The sequence below is a fragment of the Meles meles genome, chromosome 6 (assembly GCF_922984935.1).
Source record: "Meles meles chromosome 6, mMelMel3.1 paternal haplotype, whole genome shotgun sequence".
Lineage (NCBI taxonomy): Eukaryota > Metazoa > Chordata > Mammalia > Carnivora > Mustelidae > Meles > Meles meles.
Genome location: NC_060071.1, coordinates 46,617,462 through 46,639,531, shown reverse-complemented (window position 1 = coordinate 46,639,531; position 22,070 = coordinate 46,617,462).

Sequence of the window (22,070 nt, the reverse complement as noted above, 5' to 3'; positions counted from 1 at the left end):
GCTTACATTTTCTAGGCAGTACCTCTTTGGTCCTTTAGTCTTCTGCCTGGTTAGCAGAGGGAGTCTGGGATTTTGTTACACCTTTCAGACTTTCAGTCAGTAGTGGAAAAGACAGAAAATGGCAAGGGTTGGAGAAAGGGGAACCTTGATACGTTGCTGGGGAGAATGTGAAATGGCGTCACTTTGGAAAATGGTTTGATTGTTTCTTAAAAATTTAAACACACACATATGACCCAGAAATTCCAATCTTAAGTATCTATCCAAGAGAAATAAAATGTAGGTCCACACAAAGACTTGTGCATGAATGTTCACTGCTGCATTACACATAAAGGCCAAAAAGTAGAAGTAACCCAAGTGCCCATCAACTGATGAATGGATAAACAAAATTTGGTATACCCAGACAATGGAATCTTATTCAGCAATAAAAATATTAATGAACTATTCCAGTTCCTAAAAAAATAAATAGAACTACTATGATCTAGCAATCCCACATCTGGGTATATATTTGAAAGAATTGAAAGTGGAATCTTAAGGAGATATTTGTATGCTCATGTTCATAGCAGCATCATTCCCCATGGCTGGAAGCAACCCAAATGTCCACTGATGGATGAATGGTAAATAAAATGTGATACACACACATACAATGAAATGTTGTTCAGCTTTATAAAGGAAGAAATCCTGTCACACGATGTAACATGGATGAATCTTGAGGGCATTATGCTAAGTGAAAGGAACCAGTCACAGAAAGAAAAATACTGTGTGATTCCACTTACATAATAAAGATGAGGTAGGTAAAGTAGTCACATCATTGAAACAAAGACTGGTGGTTACATGCCTCCTCAAGCTCCAGATTCTAGCTTGTGCAGCCATTGAGAAGCACAGGGGGAGACTAGGCAGGAGGAGAGTGAAGTTGGGTATTGATTGCCCCAGGTACTTCCCAAACAGGTTGCTGGGGACTGGCTGCGTCCCTCTACCAAGGTCACAGTGCCTGTTGGGTGGCCCTCTCCATAAAGATACTCTCTCAGGATTCCAAGACCTGTTCCTTTGCCTTGTTCATTTCAGACCCAGGAGTAGTAATTTTCCAGGGCTACTGCATTGTACCTTGCACTGTTCTTTAAGCTCTGCAATCACACTTGCAAATAGTTCCTTTATTAAATTCTACTCAAATCGCCCAGTGTGAGAGTGCAGTCTGTTTCCTGCTGGGGTCCTGAGAATCCCATTGACTCACGCCCACATCTGGTGGAACTCTACATGAGAAGCTGTCCAAGAAAAAGTAGTGTGGATAAGTGGACTTTGTGGATATTGTGGTTGACTAGACAACATCCGTTCTACTCCAGATAATTAGTCCTAGCCAATAATGCTAATTTCAACCATGTGTCAGTGACTGGTTCAAAAATGAACATGGGACCCAACCTGGGTAAATGAGATGTAAGAAGTAGTCTTCAGGGGGGATTCTGGTGAAAGTTTTCCTGTTTCTAATGGAGAATCACAAGAAGAGACATGTGCCAACATCCTGTGAACACTGATGGGCCTGGGGCACCTGTGTTTTTCTTGCTACAAGCTAGAAGCTAATCAATAACAAAGATATGAGAGGGGGAATGGTAAGAACCCGTGTCCTTGATGTCATTGTTGAGCCAGTGAATTCATGAATTCTGTAACCAACCTTACTCTTACAGTTCCTTTATGCAGAATAATCGTTTTGAAAAGTTATTGATCTAGTCTGAATCAGTGTCTTTGTAAATTATAGCCAAAGGATTCATTGCACGTCTAAACTTGTCTTTATCTTATCCTCAAACTTTAATGATAGTTTAGTTAGCTCTATAATTCTGGGCTGAAAATTATTTTTCATCAGTATCGTGTTACAGTTTCAGACATTCTGAAGTGAGATTTTCAAATCCTGACTCAGTCATTAACTGGCTGTATCTCTAGACAAGTACCCCATGTATCAAATATTCCCAGATTTAACAAATAAATGCAAGATGCCTAGTTACCTGCAAATTACTTGTAATTGCCTATGCAGTGTACACGAAGATAAAAGAAAAATATTACATGGAGTGTATTGAAACTAAAAATTATTTTTTATCTATCTGAAATATCCAAAGTGTCTAAATTACATGCCTCTTTAATTATATTTCCCTAATGATTGGCAGTTCTCTGATAGACCTTTGTAGAATTTCCTTATCCGTCAGTTAAGCATCTGCTTTTGGCTCAGGTCATGATCCTGGGGGGTCCTGGGATCGAGCCCTGCCTTGGGTTTCCTGCTCCAGCTTAGGGGGTAGCCTGCTTCTCCCTCTCCCTCCGCCCTTCCTCCCAACTCGTGCTTGCTCGTTCTCTCTCAAATAAATAAAATCTTAAAAAAAATTCCTTATAGGCACTGTCTAAGTCCACTGCATTTTAAGATAGCTTCTACAGTGGTCACAGCTAACTCCTGTCATTCTTTTGTCTACTGAACATTACTAAACATTAATGAGCAAACACACTCTATTTGCCTTATGAGCCAGTTTACTGAGCGCATATTAGCACATAGAGTTACTAGCTCAAAGAACTGCCCTCTAACTGTATTTTGGTGAAACATGTAACACTCTCCTTTCTAGCATAAATTGTTTTTCCATTCTTCAGGACTGCATCAGACCTTTTGACTGTGACTTCTTTTTTTTTTTTAAAGATTTTGACATAGAGATCACAAGTAGGCAGAGAGGCAGTCAGAGAGAGAGGGGAAAGCAGGCTCCCCACAGAGCAGAGAGTCAGATGCAGGGCTGGGTCCCAGGACTCTGAGATCATGAACTGAAGGCTGAGCTGAAGGCAGAGGCTTAATCCACTGAGCCACCCAGGCGCCCCTGACCGTGACTTCTAAAAATGTTCGCTGCCCCCCCCCCAAAAAAAAGAGTATTGTCATCAAATTTTATTCCATTCTTCAATACCATACATGAAAATTTTACTTGCTCCCATACTGGAAGAGTATTTAGTAGCTCTGTGAAAAAAATAAAATTCTTCAAGGGATGAAATCATTTTTAAAAAGAGTCATGGCAAGTAGCATAATGATTATCCACTTCAAGTAGAAATTTCTTTACATATTCATATATACTTTTTTTTTTAAGATTTTATTTTATTTGACAGACAGAGATCACAAGTAGGCAGAGAAACAGTCAGAGAGAGAGAGGAGGAAGCAGGCTCCCTGCCAAGCAGAGAGCCAGATGCGGGACTCGATCCCAGGACCCTGAGATCATGACCTGAGCCGAAGGCAGAGGCTTAACCCACTGAGCCACCCAGGCGCCCTCATATATACTTTTGTTCCTTTTTTTTTTTTTTTTTTTAAGATTTGAGAGAGAATGAGAGAGAGCCTGGGAGGAGAGAGATCAATGGGAGAAGCAGACTCCCCACTGAGCAGGGAGCCCTATGTGGGACTAATCTGGGAACTCCGGGATCATGACCTGAGCCAAGGGCAGTCACTTAACCAACAGAGCCACCCAGGCGCCCCACTTTTGTTCAAGAGCAGCATTGACATTTGAATGATTACTATTTTGTCAATATTTTCTTTAATGCATTTAACAATGAATGCATTTAGCAATGGAGTTCTATTAACAAAGCTCTTTGCTCTTTCAACATGAATAATCCTATTGCTAAAGAGATACTGAAAATTATGAGCAGGAAAAAAGTAGGCTCAGTGGATTTTTGGAGCCTTCTCTTTAGCCTTTAACTATTTCAGTGCTTTAAACTGGCATTCTCGCAACTACATTTGTTAAGAGAGCCAATGGGGTTTTAATTCCTGAAGAAGTGAACACTGACAAGTGTGTCAAGGGTGTGCGAGACCACTCAGGCTCAGAAACTTGTGTGCAGAACTCATGGGATGCCACATGTGGTTGTTCTCATTACTAAGACTTACAGGGACATACAGAGGATATACACAGTCCAATCATACGGGGGAAAGACACCAATGGAGGCTGGTGGAAACCACACACAGGCTTCCATATCCTCTCTTACTCTTATGGGGCCACCCAGAATGCATTCTTCCCTAGCAACTCATATGCGACATTTCTGCCCAAGGAGGGCCACTGGTGTCTCAGTACCTAGTGGGTTGTTTTTTTTTTTTAAGTTTATAGTTTTGGATTTACAGAAAAATTATGATAGCAGAGACTCCCCATATATCTACTCTCTTTACATCTTACCCTAGTATGGTATATTTATCACAATGAACCAGGATTGATACACTGTTATTAAAACCCATACTTCAAATTTACCTTTTTTTTTTTTTAAGATGTTATTTGACAGATCACAAGTAGAGAGGCAGGTAGAGAGAGAGGTGGGAAGCAGGCTCCCTGCTGAACAGAGTGCCTGATGTGGGGCTTGATCCCAGGACCCCGAGATCATGATCCGAGATGAAAGCAGAGGTTTAACACACTGAGCCACCCAGGTGCCCCCAAATTTACCTTAATTTTTAACTAATGTCCTTTTTGTTCATCTCATCCAAGATGCATTTTATTTAGTGGTCATGTCTCCACAAGCCCTCCTTAACAAAGTTGTCTCAGACTTTGTGTATTGATCTGAAGTTCTAATTAGTGGTGGGGACTTTCTGGAATTGGGATTTTGGCTGATAGTTTTCCTAATGAATAAGTTGCAATAATAAAAGTCACCGCATAGGAAATATAGTCAAGGATACTGTAATAGTGCTGTATGGTGACAGTAGCTGTGCTGTGGTTGAGCACAGCACAATGTCTAGAGAAGTCAAATCACTATGTCATACACCCAGAGCTAATGTAGTAACATTGTGTGCCAACTATACTCAAATTTTGAAAGAATAGTTTTTTCCTTTGGTGAATATGGAAAGTGCCTTGTTATTCCCCTCTTTGGGTCTTCCTTTAGCGAAATGGAAGAAGTATATGATTTCAGCTAATGTTACCATTTAAGTGTTTTATGCACCAGTAACTGGCAGCAGGGGGGAGGGGGGGAAGCTTGAATTGCTGAAATCTTGTAATTTATTGAAAAAAACCTGAATATAAGACATTTAGGGCTTTTTGACAAGGTCAACATGGGATTTGGGATGAAAGCATTAAATATAGGGATATAGTCTATATATATCAGAACATCTGGCAACCCTACCTTGGGGTCACCACCCTGGGACATTCCTCTGGCCCAGGCAAGGCTTGCTGAAACCCTGAAGATGGAGACAGCCTGGGATACAGGAGCTGGGTGGCCAGCCCCAGGGCCTCCACCAATAGACTTCCTCTTTTCTGGACTTTCTGGCCCTGGAGTGAACCTTGTTGGCGCCAGTGGGCTTTTAATATTTTCCATTCCTGGCTGCTATACAACATTTCACCTCAAAAATGCATCCTCTCCCTCACAAAGGGCACGCCTTTCCAGTGAAAGGAACCCAGGGCTGGTGAGTCGAGGTGACCCACTGCATTCTGTGCTTGGAGGGGCCCCAACTCAGTGCTTGGAGAAAGAGGTGGCAGAAATGTCTTACCAGCCAAGCTGGGAGCCAAGCTCCCCGGCTAGCCGGAGGCCTCACGGTCCCACAGGAAGCCTGGATCCACGGCAAGCTGGGGGCACCTGCTCGGTTCCGTCTGGGACTCCAGGCCCCTTCCGCTTGGCTTCTCTGAGCGCTAGGGACCCGGTCTGCACGGGGGGGGTAACGCCACCGCCCGTCTTTCAGGGTGCTTGCGAGCCTCGAATGCTGCTCGTTCGGGTCACCCGGGAGCTTTAAAACACACCCCACCCGTGCTCATCCTCAGAGGCACGGATTTCACGGGTATGGGGTGCAGCCTGGACGTGGGCATGTTTAAAAGCTCTCAGTGATTCGCTTTCTTGCTCTGTTGGGAACGCGCTGCCTGTGGGGACACCTGCTGCTTTGCTGAGCCAGGGCGCTACACCGCCCGTTTTCCCGGAAACACAATCCCATGGGTGCCTGAAATCCACGGACGGGGTGGCGGGAAAGCACTTGGAAAAGGCAGGTGAAGGGTCCTGCGGGTTTGCTCCGGGCCTTGCCAAGCCTGCCTGGCCACAGACAGATGCGTCTGGGCCACCAGCCCCGGGCCCAGGCCCGAACCCAGCAGGCCTGCCCCGGAGACCCCTCTGCTGGGCGGGCCAGACCCTCCCTGGACGGACCCAACCTCGCGGCGGCTCCACAGCCTCCCCTCCCAGACCCAGGCCTCGAACTGGAGCGTGGGAGTGTGAGGCAGAGGGCGCCCCGCTCTGTCACCCCCTCACTGCACGTCGGGGTCCCGGCGGTCACGCGAGATTAAGCCTGGAGGGAGCCCGGGCGCTGGGGGAGGGGCGCGGAGGAGAGGGGGTCTGTGGGTCTGGCGGGGAGGGGGCGGAGAGTGACTTATGCTTTCCTCAGCCTGAGGCGAGAGCATCCGCGGAAGGTTCCACAGCCGGGGGAAGCCCCCAGCGGGAGAGCCAGGCACCTGGGGGAAAGCGAGAGGAGAGTCTTCTCCCAGAGCCCGGCCCCCGGGCCGCCCCCGGCGCCACATCCCGGCGTCCGCGTGGGCTCCGCGGTTCTCCCCGGGGGGCGGCACGGCCCCTGCCTGAGGAGCTTCGTCCGAGGTCCGGACCCCCGGCAGAGGCCCGAGCTCTGAGCCTCCCCGGGCCCGCCGGTCTTCACCAGGTCAGTGAACAGGCCTGGGCGCTCGAGTCCCCGCGGGAGACTTCGCCAGCTGAGGTGGCTGGCTCTCCTCCGGCGCTCGCCTCGCGGGAGAAGCGGTTCTTCGGAGGCTTCCCCGCGGCCCTGTGTCCCGGCCCCTGGCCAGGGCAGGAGAGAGAGGGAGGGTGGGGAAGGGAGCCTTGTGAAGGGGCTTCAAACCCTTACGAGGGATGACTTGTGGTTATGAATTCTCAAGAGATATTTCCCCTTGAATATAGTCCATTTAAGGCAGGTGTTTTTCTTTACAGGCTGTTGGGAGGTAGTGGCGCTTCTGTGTAGTTCCTCCATTTACTGAGTGTATAGTCCTTGGGTCCCAATCATATGGGGGGGGGGGGGCGCTGAGCGTCCTGGTTTCCATCACCTTACCTCCACGAGGCTGTGAAAACTGAAGTTCAAGTTCACTTTCAAGACTGGGAGGTTTATCACTGATTGGCTGACTTTAAGAAGTCCTAAAGATAAAAGCTGGTTTCAAGGCTTAGTTTATTAGCTCTCTGGATTCTTGGGTTTGGGGCCCAAGATACAACTTATTTTCTTCCCAGCTCATCAGCATGTTTAAGAAAATTTAAATTTTGTTCAGAATTTGTTTTCAGAAGGAAGCTTATTCAGGGAAACTCCTCTACCTTACAACCAGAAAAGGATGTATTCTCGGTTTCCTAATCTAGAAGTTGAGATAGTTGGAATGGAAAAGAAGGTCCTAACATTTGGGGGACAGACTCCTTGAAAATTTGAAAGAAGTTAGGTTATGGGGACGGACTCTCTTTCTGGGAAAATGTATATATGCACACACTCACACACCGTGTGTTCGTGTGTGTTCCCTTGAAGGTGTTCAAGGTCAAGAACTCACAAGCAAGCTGTTCTCTTGAGATCATTGCCAGGACCAGCTTTCCCTAGCCTTGTAGTGTTCTCTGTGGGATTGAGGGCAGGGAGTTTCCATGTCTCCTCTTGATAGGTCTGAAGAGCACAGACTTTTGTTTCTGCATCAGAGCTTCTGGGATTTTTAGGACCTGATGGGAAGGAAAACAGATCTGTGGCTAAAGACTCACACACAGCTGAAGCAAAACAGAGCTTGTTGTTCACTCAAAAAATATTTACTAAGCTTTTTCTAATTACCTATTGCTGCATACATAACAAACTGCCCCCAAACGTAATGACTTAAAACCAGAGCAAGCAATAGAAACCTGGGTAGAAGTTCTGTTGCCTCTTAAGACTTAGCTTTGGAAGATGCAGGACACTTCTAGGTGGCAGAAAAATTAAAGGCAGTGCAGACATGTTTTAAAACTATCATAAAACCCTACTGCATGCCAGGCACTGGACAAGGCACTTGGGACAGAGTGGTGAGTCCTACACACTCTGCCCTGATGGTACCTAGGGCCTAGTGGTAAAATTAAACGCTAATAGAATTTTATTACAAATAAGTACACAATTGTGAACATTGATGAGTATAGGGAGCATGAGAAATTATATCACACATTTGTATGACCTGGACCAGAGACCCAAGGGAGAATTTCTTCAAGAAAAGATATCAAACTGCCAGCAATTATTGTTATTTAGGTCTTAAAATATATCTCACACTCTAAATACATCTAATTCTAAATCTAAAATTCACACACTAAAATACATCTGTCCACTCCCCTCCATTTCCACTGTCACCACAGTCATCAGCCTCTCTCATACAGGCGACTGCTCTAGGCTCCTAAGAACTCCCTGCTTCTACTTCTCATGGCAGCCAGAGAGCATTAAAAAAAACACCTGAAATTAGATCAGGTTGCAGTTTTATATGTCTTTGTTGAGTTACAGTTGATATACAATAAACTACGTATTTTTGAGTGTAAAATTTTGTAAGTATTAACATATGTACACCCTTATGAAGCCATCACTACAATAAAGGTACTGAGCATATCACTCCTCCGAATTGCCTTATGACCCATACCTCCCATCCCCAGGCAATCCCTAATCTGCTTTGTCACTGTAGACTGGTTTGCATTTTCTAGAATCTTATATAAGTGGAATTGTATAATAAGTACTATCTGGTATGGTTTAATGATTTCATTATTGATGACTAGTATTCCTTTATATGGATGTATCACACTGTGTGTATTCATTTACTTTTTGACAGACATTTGGGTCTTTTCCAGTTTTTAGCTATTACAAATAAAACCGCTATAGTATTCATGTAGAAGACGTGTGTAGACGCATGCTTTTATTTCTTTTGGGTAAATACCGGACAGTGGAATGGCAGGGTCATATGGTTGGTGTACGTTTAACCTTTTTTTTTTTTTTTTAAGATTTTATTTATTTATTTGACAGACAGAGATCACAGGTAGGCAGAGAGGCAGGCAGAGAGAGAGGAAGGGAAGCAGGCTCCCTGCTGGTGGAGAGCCTGATGCGGGGCTCGATCCCAGAGCCCTGGGATCATGACCTGAGCTGAAGGCAGAGACTTAACGCACTGAGCCACCCAGGCGCCCCTACGTTTAACTTTTTAAAGAATTACCAAAATATTTCCCAAAACAGGTGTACTATTTTACCTTCTCATTGAAGTGTCTGAGCTTTTCAGGTGCTCCACGAGCTTTCCAGCAGTGGTATGGTCAGTCTTTTTCATTATAGACTTCCTGATAAGTGGGTAATGGTATCTCATTATGGTTTAATTTATACTTCCCAGATAACTACTGATGTTGAGCATCTTTTCATCTGCTTATTGTCAAGCTCACAGGCAGGTGACAAAGCCCAGGCCTGAATGATTCAGCTTATAAAGATACGATGAGCCACTTTTCAGTTTAGACTTTTACTTATATAGACAGTGAATAGAAGAATAAGTCAAAGATGCCAGCTTCCCCTCGTTCTTGCCCCACACAGCTGGAAGAATGACTGAGACAAAAGAGGCTAGATGATTACATGAGATGTGGGAAACCCCATTGTTGAGGAGCCAAATCTAGACTCCAGCTAAGAAGGCTTTATATTCTATAGCTTTATTCTGGGGTGGGGGCAGGGAGGTGGCAGAAAGGCAGATCGGATCGCAGGTAAGAAGTGATCTCATGAAAGCCTCTAGGGGAGACTGCCTTGAGCCCCTCACAAGCCTCCAGTCCTATCCTGTTCTGGGAAGACCATGAAGCATCATGTCAGGATTCAGGCCGTGATTCAAACCTCTGTCTGGGGGGTTGGCAGGGTCCCCTACATTTATTTATTACTCATATATCTTCTTTAATGAAGTGTCTGTTTACATCTTTTGCCCCCCTTTTTTTAAGTTTTAATTTTAATTCCAGTTAATTAACATGCAGTGTTATTTTAGTTTCAAGTGTACAATATGGTGATTCAGCACTTCCATACATCACTATCTTTTGTCCACTTTTAAAATTGGGTTGTTTATCTTATTATTAAGGTATAAAATTCCTTTATGTAATCTATATACAAGCCATTTGTTGGATATTATATTTTGCAAATGGTATTTCCCAGTTGGTGGCTTACCTTTGCTTTCTTAGTGGTATCTTTGGGAAAGTTCAAATTTGAAATTATGGTGAAGTCTGGTTTATCAAAAATGTTCATTTATGGTTAGTACTCTTTGTGACATATCTAAGGAATCTTTGCCTAATCCAAGGTCACAGAGCTCTTCTGTTTTCTTGTGGGTTTTGAAAGTTTTATAATTTTGGCTCTTACATATAGGTTTGTGATACATTTTGAATTAATTTTTGTGTATGATGTGAATTAAGAGGTTTAATTTTTTTTCCACATTGATGTCTGGTTGTTTCAGCACCATTTATTGTAAAGATTTTCCTTTTCCTGTTAGATTACTTTGGGAAATTTGTTGAAAACCAATTAACCTATATTTATGTGGAACTACTTCTATACTCCATTGATCTGTATATCTATCTTTGTGCCAATACCACACTGCCTTGAAATCAGGCAGGTGAAGTCCTCCAATTTTATCCTTCATTTGAAAAATAATTTTGGTCATCCTAGAATCTCTGTCATTAATATGATGATTCTTTCAAAAAAAAAAATGATAGCTTTTCTTTGTCTAAGTTGTGGGTCTATTAAACAGTTTTCTGCAGATTTTATAGAGGCTCTCCATGAAACTTTCTAGGCCCAGTGCATTTTTAGAGGATGGTAGTTGCTCTCTGACAATTTGCTGGAAAATTATCCATTTTGCTCACATTTCTAGTTATATTTGCCTAGAGGTGAGAAAAATAATAACTTGTAATTCTAGTTATTTTTTTCCATTGGTAGTTAATTTTCTTATTTTGCAGAGTGTTTATGCCCCTCCTTTTCCTTGACTAGGTTATAGAATTTACTTTTCAAAGAGTTCATCTACTTTTCAAATGACCAGATTTTATATTTATTCTTTTCCTGTCTTATTTAAATATAATGGTTTTCTCTTTTATATTTATTTATTTATTTTTAATAGGCTCTATGCCCAGCATGGGGCTCAAACCCATAATTCTGAGATCAAGTGTCACATGTTCTACCAACTGAGCCAGGAAGGTACCCCAATGCTCTTCCATTTTAATCCTTATTAAAGAATTACTTCTGCTTTCCGGATTTTTTGTGCCAAATGCATTAGGTAGTTTAAATTATTTTTTATTTAATTGAAGAATTTAAGACTAAGAATTTTATTCCAAAAAAGGTTTTTGCTGAATCACATATGGGTTAGGATATTTGATGTTTTCAGATTTTTTTTTTTTTAAGATTTTTATTTATCTATTTGACAGAGACACAGCGAGAGAGGGAACACAGGCAATGGGAGAGGGAGAAGCAGACTTCCCACCAAGCAGGCAGCCTGATATGGGGCTCGATCCCAGGACCCTGGGATCATGACCTGAGCCGAAGGCTGATGCTTAACAACAGCTACCCAGGTGCCCTGTTTTCATGATTATTATTTTATGGATATTCTACAATTTTAGTATTCATTTCCTGTTGTACTCAAGATGTAAGAAAGTCTGAATTTATTCCCCATGTGATAGTCTTTCTTAATCTCTTGAGTTTTAGTTTTGTTAATTATATACAGAGAATACGGTCTATAAAATTTTCAATATAATATTTCTACTTTGGGGAATTTACTGAGGTTTTTTTTTTTGTGGTATGATAAATGGTCATTTTGTTAATGAATGTTTCAAGGAGCTTTGAAAGGGTGTAGTCTCTCCTTTTCCCAATGAACAGAGTTAATGTAAGTCTATTAAAATTTACCTATCTGTAAATTTAAAAGCTGAGAAGACATTTTTGTGTTTAGTGGTAATATACTAAGACCTTTTCCTCATAGGTCTTTAGAAATCATGAAGGTCTTATCTATTTTTCCCTCACTTGCCTGTTTTCTTCTCTATTTCTCTACAATTGACCCTGTAAGCAAATTAGTTCTATTTTTAAAATTAGTTATCTTAATGTCTGAAAATAAGGAGAGTTCTGTGTTCTTAACTGAAAAGGCATGTATTGAGTGGAATAGTTTAGAATTCTTCTAAGTAAAGAAAAAGCATATATTAAGTAGTTGAAATTCACATAGCTTCCCACTCCTTTTAAGAGATAATGGACTTGCACATGTGCAAAAATAAGACCATCTAGGAGAATGGTCACTGTGATGACTGTAATTGGGGGACAACCTAACAAACCATCAACATGTTTATGGAATAGCATGCAGCTGCCAAGAAAGGAGAAAGACTCATATGTACAAACACACAATCACCCTAAAAATACGAGTGAAAAATGGCATGTGTGTACATACTTCTTGTGTATAAAGACAGAGAAAGAAAAGTATGAACAAGAGGTTTTGGCAACTACTGCTTTGAAAGTCAGGTAGGTGATAAACGGGATATATTTTGCCTTTTACTCTAAATTCTTCCTAATTTCTTGGATGTCTATATAAGACCATAAGAATACTGTTTTTTGTTATTAAAAAACATCCAGGCCTTCAAAGTGGAGGATCAAGATGTCCCCCATACCTCTGGTCTAGGTGTAGTGTGTGTGGCAACACAGTGGAGTAGACTCTTTTCTTTCTTCTCTCTTCAAAAGCCCTTTCTTTTTCATACTCCCTCTTAGAAAAGTTGTGGCAAACATGCTACTCTGCTCAACTGTCTTAGGCATCCAAAAATCATTGACCTCGATGTCCTACCTTAGTGAGGGTAATGGACTCCTACCCTCTTCTCCTAATAGAGTTTATCTACCTTTATCCTACTCCCCTAAAATTTGTGTCTTATTAAGTGAAGAGGAGTAGAAACAGATACCAAAAGCTACCATATGGTTTTCAGAAATAGATTGTAATCACCCATGAATATTTTATAAAAAGGTAAATAATGAAATAAGCTAGGTAACTTATTACTCTCAGAAAATATAATGGACCCAACTCAGAATGAACAGTTCTCAAGGGTTTCTGCACCCCTTATGCTCCAGCTGGGAGGGGGGGTGGTTAGCATCAGTGGCAGATCCTGCCAAGACACAAGCTCAGCTTTCACTCCCCAGTCTCCCATTTTGCTATGCTGAGTGGTTCTCTTTGACTTACATGAGGACTGAGGTGGTAGCAGGGAGGTGTTGATGCTCCACAGCTGTTCACTCATTGTGCAAGACACAAACTAGCTCCTCTCATGGTTCTGGCACTGGAAGAATGTATGAGATGAGTCAGGGCCGGAAAGACCATGCCTGTAGAGAAGGCCAACTTGATCGTGGACCTCGGAATAGGGGACAGTCCAGTCTGGCATAGTTTCTTGAGGTAGTTCTTCTACTTCCTTCACCTTGGAACTTTCTGAGCAGCAGACTCACTCTCAGAACCTTATCAGGGATGAAGTCTCTGGAATTAAGAACTCTTAGGCACAAAGCGCCTTTTTCTCCCAATTCTTTTTCATTTACTGTAGGGATCTAGGTCTGCTTTCATCCTACTTCCTAAGGGAATTATTGTTGTTGAGGAGTTGTTGAGGGACTTTGAGAAACTCTAGTTCGTCTTCTCATTTTACAGAGGAGGTCACTGAAGGTCAGTTGGGGCAAGGGGATTGCTTAATGTCAAACAGTTGACAATAATATAGGCAGGCAGAGTTGCTGCTTTGCCTTCCTTCAGCTTGCAGACAATCTGTTAATTTATGCCAGTGAGCACGTCACTGATTTTCCCTAATAGTTGCATTTTCTTTTTTTTCTTTTTATTTATTTTTTTATTTATTTGACAGAGAGAGAGAGATCACAAGTAGGCAGAGAGGCAGGCAGAGAGAGAGGAGTAAGCAGGCTCCCTGCGGAGCAGAGAGCCCGACGCGGGGCTCAATCTCAGGACCCTGAGATCATGACCTAAGCCGAAGGCAGCGGCTTAATCCACTGAGCCACCCAGGCGCCCCAATAGTTGCATTTTCAAATACTCTGCCTTACCATCAAACAACACTGTTAAATTTGCTAGAACCTTAGACCCACTGTAGGAGGGTAATGATGAAATCAAAGGTTTAACTCTCAAATTCCACATCCGAAACTCTGTAGAGGTTGGAATCTCATGGGGAATCTGAATAAATCTTATGAATCATCTCCCTAGAAAAATCCTACTCACATATACAAGTGAGTTTTGCATATGATTTCAAGAGTTTTATAAGCCAGAGTCTACAAAGTACAGGCTCTGAAGGCCCGATCTCCAAGTAGACATTTCGCTATTCATTGGGAAGAAAGGAAGCACTATGGTAGATGAGGTTGTGCACATGGGAGCTGGCAGCACTCTGGGCCGTAATTATTACAATGGCAAGTAACATTCGTTACCTGCTTCACACCCCATACAGAACTTTTACCCATTGCTCTGTGGTGGCTAGTAGTATACCAATTTTGTCCAAGAGAAAAGAGAGGATCAAAAAGTTCAGGGGACTATTCCCTTTTGCTGGAAAATGGCAGAACCAGAACTAAAATGGATCTTTGTCCCAATCTAGCACTTTTTCAGCTCTACTACTTAGAGTTTTGTCTCAGGATCCTTCCTGAACAACTCCTGAATACTAGACTTTTTTAGATACAGATCTCTTTAAGGTCTTTTCTAAAAAAATCCTTTGAAGAGCACTGTCAGAAAGGGGCTGATAAAACAACCTGAAAGACAATAAACCTATGGCAACACTCTGGGCTCACTTTCTCTAAGGCTTCCTGGAGCAGTTCCCAGAACAGACTGGTTAGGACTCAGGAGGAGTTCTTGTCATCACCAGGCTAACTTCTACCAAGGAAAGTGACTGAGGATACTCCCTCACAATTGCACTTTTCTCAAGAGTTTTCCCAAGCAGTGGTGTCTGACACGCAGTCATTAGAACTTTATTACTGTGGTCCAAAGAACTGTCCTTGCTTTGAAGGAAAAAAGTGGAACTTTGCTATCATATTCTGAGTTATCTCATTCTTTTCCCCAAAGGAAAAATGAGAAATGGGCTTAAAAGTGGAGAGGAGACAGAACACCTGCCACAATCTTAGAGAAGGTGAGGTAGGAGGACAAGAAAATGAATTTTAATTATTTCATAATGGGAAAGGAGTCTCAAACAGGATAGTGGAACAATATAGAAGTCTGTGTATATGAGTTGGGGATTTCAAAAGTAGTATCAGTGACCTCTTCTATAATAATGTTCACTCACCCCAGGCAAGTGGGAAAAGCTCAAGTCCTTTATAAAAGTTCCGGTCTCACTACTTAGAATCATTGGACCCATCACTTGTACAACTTGAATAGACAAAATGGGGAGCTATATGCCTTTTTCACCTTAGTGTGAATTATTCTGGCCTTATGCCAAAGGATAGCTGAGAGTTTTATCGGGAAGAAGCGAGCAGACTAAATTACTGTAAATCTCTTGTTAGGAGAATGGAAAGCAGTGCTTTATGGGGAGGTGGAAGACACAAATCTTCCTTATTTGAGAAAAAGGTCGAGGGTAGTCCCTGAATAAAGCTTCTATGCAAACCTAGAGATTCCCTTTCCTGCACAGGGTGGCAGGTCCCAAAGCAGAGAGGGGGAGGACCTTGAAAGTTTACCCAGAATGAGCAATTTCAGAAGTGATACATTAGTTGTATCTGGTAAAGGGGGAAAGCACAGATTCCTGTATACTTCGTGCCGGATTCTCGGTGATTGCACTCTCCATTGGCAACAGCTTGGAAAGAGAGAAAGAATTGGGGATGAGGGATTTGGACAGTCTTTTTCACTAGTTATCTGGTCCCTTCTCCAAAAATGTTTGAGAACTGGTTTTGATAGGGGAATGAAGAGTGAAGGGAGGAAGTTTTGATAGGGGAGTGAAGCCTTCACAGAACATGAAGGCTCTCGGGCCCCGAAAGAGGGCTGTGAAGAGTAACGCAGCATCAAAACGGGAGGCGGAGAAGCTGGAAAGGCATTAAGTCAAACCTCAATAGGTCAAGGACAGGCTGCAGGAAGGCTCCATACAGATTCTAGAAATGCCCTCAACAGAGAACATGGCATAGCGTTAAGCTTGCAGGACAGGATCCTATAATCTGTTAATAAGTCTGATTATCTCAAGATGACCCGGTTCACCTCCTCCCCCCCAAGAATGGGAGAAAAGTACAGACCCCCAAGAGCCTCAGGCTATATTCTTGCCGGTCCATCCATCTCTCCCTTGGGAACCAGCTCAACAAATCACAAGTGGTCAGGGAAGGAGTTACAGTCTTCACCTTAGTGAATTCTCTAGCCTCTTAGAAAAATGACAACTTGGGAGTTGACTTTGCACAGGGAGAAGAGAGAGAATATCAAGGGAATGGATGAATATTCCTAGGAGGGGACTGCCAAGGCAGTAGCAGCTGACACAAAGGCAGTAGTGGAGAGAGCAAACAGCCAAGCTCCTGTATTTCCTAATAAAGTCTAGAGCAAGTCTGGGGACAGAAAGATTCCAGTGCCCCAGAAATACCTCTCACAGGGCAAAGGGTAGGTATGTTCCAAAGCAGGACATGAGGAGGATGCAGAACACCTGTTTTGTGAGTCGGAGGTTCTTGGAAGGGCATCACATACCTTGCCCCTAGAAAGGAGAAACAGTAGATCTGTGTAAGCCTATCGTGAATTTGAACCTCTCTTTCTCCCCGAGTGCTGGGCCAGAGGCACAGAGAGCTGTGTGACGCTGAGGTGGCTCCCGGGGAGCTGGAACTGGATGAGTAGGGTGGATGCCAGTCCCAATGAAGAAACTGAAGATGTCCAGGAAATTTTCCCTTGGTACAAGCAAAAGGAGGAAAGAAGGCTTTTCCTGTATTCTGACAGTCCTTCCTATTTTGGGGCATCAAATTATTTCTTTATAAAATGACCCCTGGTAATAATGCAAAGTGGCTTTGCCTTCTGAATTTTTATTACCGTGTTCGTACTGGGCTAGAGAACAAGTTGTCAAGCCCACAATAGTTCTGTTTTGTTAATGTTTCAATTGTATTTGTCCATGAACTCTGAGACCAACTGAGCTAGTTCACAGTATCCTCAGCTGAATTTTAACCTGACACCAGAAAAAGGGTTGTGGGGAACAGGGAACATTTGACAACTTCTCCCATATCAACATGCATCTGCCCTTCCCTTTGTTTTTCCCATCTTGTGGCAAATGGGTTTCTGGGCCCAGGGTTGGTCTTGAAGCATCTGCTGGTCCTTCAGACCCCTCGGGTGCCACTCAGGTATAGACTCACTCCTTCCCCTCCCTTGCCATAACAAACGGTACTGCATTTCCAAATTATTCCCCCAAACCTGCCCTATATCACTGCTCTCTCTCCGGTTAATATGGAGACAGATGCAGCTTAACATTTTTTCTCTTTTCACAGGGACAATGGGATAATTTGGAGATCGAGATAAAAAGACACAGGAACCAAGGGAAGGAGGAACAGCCAACTACAGGCAAGAATGCTTCCTGATGCATTACAGAGCCGCTTCTGTCTCCCTGGACCTGCTCCTTAGGTTTGAAGGGCTGATCCAGGGAATGATCCATGTCCAGCTCTGCTGGGATGCAGGCCAGGCTCAGGGCACTGAGGTGCTTTCAAATACTATCTACAGGAGCAGATAACATCAAGAGATTGCTAAGGCAGGAGTTACTGATCTGACTGCCTGGCTTTACAACTCTGTTTCTCAAAAGTGCCTCCTTAGGCACCCCCTAGTCCCTGATTGTGGCCTGGATCTATGCTTCAAACCAAAATATAACACAAAATTTGAATCTCTCAGAAGACGGATTTGTCTGAACATCTTCACACAGTCCTCACCCATCCATGAAAATGCATGGATGTCTACAAGCGAGAACCACAATACCACCCCCATCCCCCAAGATCCTTCTCTTGGAGGGATGAAATCAAGGATAACTGCCTACCCACCACATATTTCACCCTAATAGCGTATTCACAACCCTATGCAAGACCCTTTGAGAGCAAAGATTCTTGACCAAGGTCCATATATTAGGTTAGGGGCCTGGAAATAGGGCTCCGAGTATATATACATATTTTCTTCTTTGTCTCTTTAGAGTACTACTTTCTATGACTTTGGGTTCAACTGATTTTTTTCTTTTTTTTAATTCACCAGATTTTCCAAAAATTCCCTCCCCTATTTTCCTTCATTCAGGAAAGACCAGACAGTAGAATGGCCAAAAGAGAAAGGGCCAGAGGAGAGGGTAGAGCTTTGGGGGCTCCCCAGCAAAGGGACACAGAATCAGAAAAGGAAAGGACACAGCTCCCTTCCCCTTGCCCCTCTGTCTTTAGATAGGGAAGTGAGAACAGAGACATCTATCACCCCATCCCCCACATAGGCCCCTACACAGCAGCCCTAAACTAAAAGTCACCCCACAGGGAACATCAACACCTTTAGAGGTCTCACCTTGCAGCAAACACCTATATCACCTGGCATCCTGCCCAGACACTTCTATCACCTAAGAGGATAAACACAGGCTTCATTCTAGGGTGCGGTTAACCTGTAGTCCTTCCACCTCTGACACATACAAGAAGGGCCATCTTGGAAAAGGCACCTCCTTCTGCCATATTCTTATTCTCAATTTAGCCTGAAGCCATCAAAAAGCCAAAGATTTCAGAAATAATACATGGCCCCTCCCCTGAGATGGAGGGGAGTGGGCATCTAGCTAAAATCTTGATCAAAAAACAAACAAAAAATAACAAAAGAAGAAGAAGAAGAAAAAGAAGCTGTATTTTTTGCTTTAATTAGAGTTATATGACTGCATCCCAAAGGATAACTGAGGGCTGGTGTGAATAAGGGAAGAAACAGAACACGAAGGCTCTGGACACCTGACAGGAGAGCTCAGTGAGATCAGCTGAGGTGCAGGGAGTGGAGAAGCCAGAAGACAAACACCCAACTTCATGGAGTCTACAGCAGGCCCTGGAAAATGCTCCAGATACAGCAATGAGGGGGTCAAAGCAGAAAGGATGAGAACCCATAATCCACCCGTAAGTCAGTGGTTTGAGAAGTGATGCCAGTCACTTTTCTCTAAAAAAGGGGGAAATGTGTAGATCCCCATAAACCTCTGATGACATTCCTAATCCCCAGGGAACTCTTCCCCTGGGAAACAAGTTGTGAGCAAAAATGGAAACCTGGGAAAAAAGTTGTGAGGAAAAATGGAAACTAGGGTCCCTCGGACCCTAGTGCTAATTATCTAGCCTCTTATCAAAAGCGCTTAAAATAGATTCTGACAGGTTGGAGCTCAGGAGGACACCGAGACACTGGGCATGAGGGAGGAGGCTGCTAAGAAGATGGAAGAGAGAGGTCAGAGGGAAGGAGAAAGAGAGCAAGAAAACGGCCTTGCACATTCCTGAAAGATTTAGGGAAAGGCCTGGGAAGAGATCTAACCATACTCTATGGATACAGTACGGTATATCACAAAGCAGGAATGATAAGAACAGTCCATCTGTGTTTTAGGGATTTCAGAAATGCATCTGTTCCCTGTCTCCCCAGAAAGGGGTTATGTGCAGATCCCTATAAACCTAGGCAGCATTCCTGTTGGCCACTGAGCCCTCCCATGGGACCTAGGCTGAATGTCAGAGGAGAGACTGTGGATCTTCTTCCCCTTGGTGTGATGGTGTACCTGGCCCCTTGCAAAGGATACCTGAACTTCGGCTTTGCTAGGGGAGGAGGAGACAGACTGTGAAGGCACTTGTTGACTAAAAGGAAGACTTGAAGAATGTTCCAGCCTTGAAAAGGGGGCCCAGGAAAATTAGGAAGTCAAGTAAACAGCCACACTTTGCAGAAGCTCAAGACAAAAAGGGCCCCACTGTATATAAGTGGCTCAAAGATGCCAATAGCAGGAGACAGCGGCACATCTAAACACAGGTGGAATGAGAAAAAGCTCCATAAGCCAGTGGTTCAAAGTGATATCAGCTGCCCCTCTCCTGAGAAGGGGAAAGCCATGTCCTTGTGAGGCCTAGACCTCCGTCTTTGTCCCTGTGTCCTCCTGGGGCAGCAGTTTGGAAAGGCAGCAACAGGAAAGGGTTGTTGTTGTTTTTTTTTTATCTGTTGTTGTTTTTTTTTTATCTCACATACTATGAGTTACATGGCCTCTTGTCAAGGACGGAGGAGAACCCAGTGGGCAGGAGGCATTGGATCAAGATCAAGGAACTGGGCTCCCCAGAAGAGCCTGCCAGGAGAATGCTGACAGCATAGCAGAGGGAGAGCAGGGGTTGGAATGCGGTGCCCAAACCTCAGACTCCAGGGCCCATCTAGGGGGAAAGCTTCAGATGTAGGCCCTAGGGATGCCATTAAGAGCAGAGTGGGCAAGCTCCAAAGAACATGGGATGCAGACCCTAATTTGGTGTCGAAATATCCTTTATCAGATGACAAGGACAGTACACAGGGGTGTGTGTGTGTGTGTGTGTGTGTGTGTTGCTTAATCCCCTCAATAGATACTGATTCAGGAAAAGTGGAGGAAATCTCGTAATTTCTCCTACAACACATGTGTGTGAGGGTGCAGCAGCCTCCTGCCCTGTGGTCCTAAAGTACACAATTAATAGAACACTTTCAGGGGAGCTGTAAACTTTAAAGAGTCTGAATCTTTAGCTACCACCCACATCATTGGGTTCCCAGTCCCTGACATAGTCTCAAGCAGCAAGGCAGCTGGGCACCCAAGTTTGGAGTGATCAAACTCAATCTCTCCCCAATATGTACAAGGAATGCCCTGCCCCCACTCAGTCTTGCCCCCCGCCCACCACAGCCCAACCCCAAGTACAGCACCATTAACCCATGCACTTTGTAGGGTACCATGTAATTTGCTAGCAGGGAATTTAAGAGCAAGGAGATGGTTTCATTCATCTTTTCCTCCCTTGTTTCTAGCTTAGAGCATGGCATAGTCTGATATTTATTAAGGAATAAAGGGAGAAGGATGAGGAGGGAGGGTTGTGGAGCAGACAGAGACTGAGGTCTAAAATAACAGAAGGGAGGGAGAGTTCTCCTAAGCACTCCCTTCCCCTTTTGAAGGGCTCTTTTTGATCCCATGCCTTTTTCTTTCCTTCTTGCCCTTATCCTTCTTCCAGTAACAAATTCTCTTTTAGCTTTCAATGTCACCTAATATCTTCCTGTGTTTGCTTTATTTCTACTCCTATTTGCTTTCTAGATACTTCTACTTTTCTCTTTTTTATTCTCTGCCTATCTCATCTTTTTCTCTGATTTTTTTTTTCTCCTTGAGCTCTTGTTCTGTCATCTGATTACTCTTTTTTCTCCTCCTTTTAAATAGCAGTGAAGGGCCCCAGGAGAGTGAAGGGATAAAAGAATGGCTAAGAGAAGGGGATCATCTGATAGTTTCCCAAGGGCAAAGGGCCAGGTCATCGTTCTCCCCTTGCCTCATTCCGTTGAATCAGAAATGACCATTCAAGGCTTGTCCTACCTCACCTCTGTCTCCCTCCGGGCTGTGTTCGTGTGCCCTTCAGATCTACCAGTTACCATCAACAGGGGAGCTAACCCTTCCAGTCATGACCCGGCCTTCTGTCTTCTACTGCACCACCTTGGTGAGACAGCCCCATGCCTTGTCTCTGAGCAGTACGAAGACCCATATTCCACAAAAGCCAAGAGAGCTCCCTGTTTTTTCCAGTCTGCTTCCCCAGAAGCTTACATCTGAGAACGTCACATCCCTACATCTAGGCTCGGTTCAGAAGTTTCTAGGCAACTTTGTGAGACATAGCCAGAGGCTACCTCTCATGAAGGGGTGACTCTGAGTTCCGGCTTCCAAGTGCAGCTTTGCCCTGAAATAGCAACATCTGACTCTGAAGAACCCTGACAGAGTAGTGGCTACGTCTTGTTCAACTCTGAATCCCAGCCTCAGTGGGGAGTACCTCACCACACTAAGTTCTCTCTGAAGAATCACATGATTTCCTAAAGGCATTAACACTTAGAGTTCATTTTTAAAGCATTATAATATAGAATGAGGTGGGAGATGGCAGAGACTGTGGCTGCTAGTCCCAGATGGAGGTCAAGGCATGGTTTTATCTGGAGGCTCCAGTGGTGGGTTTTCCAACTGCGATCAGTGACTGCTGGTGATGCCTATGCATCTGGGCTCCAGTGATGTGGAGAAAGGTG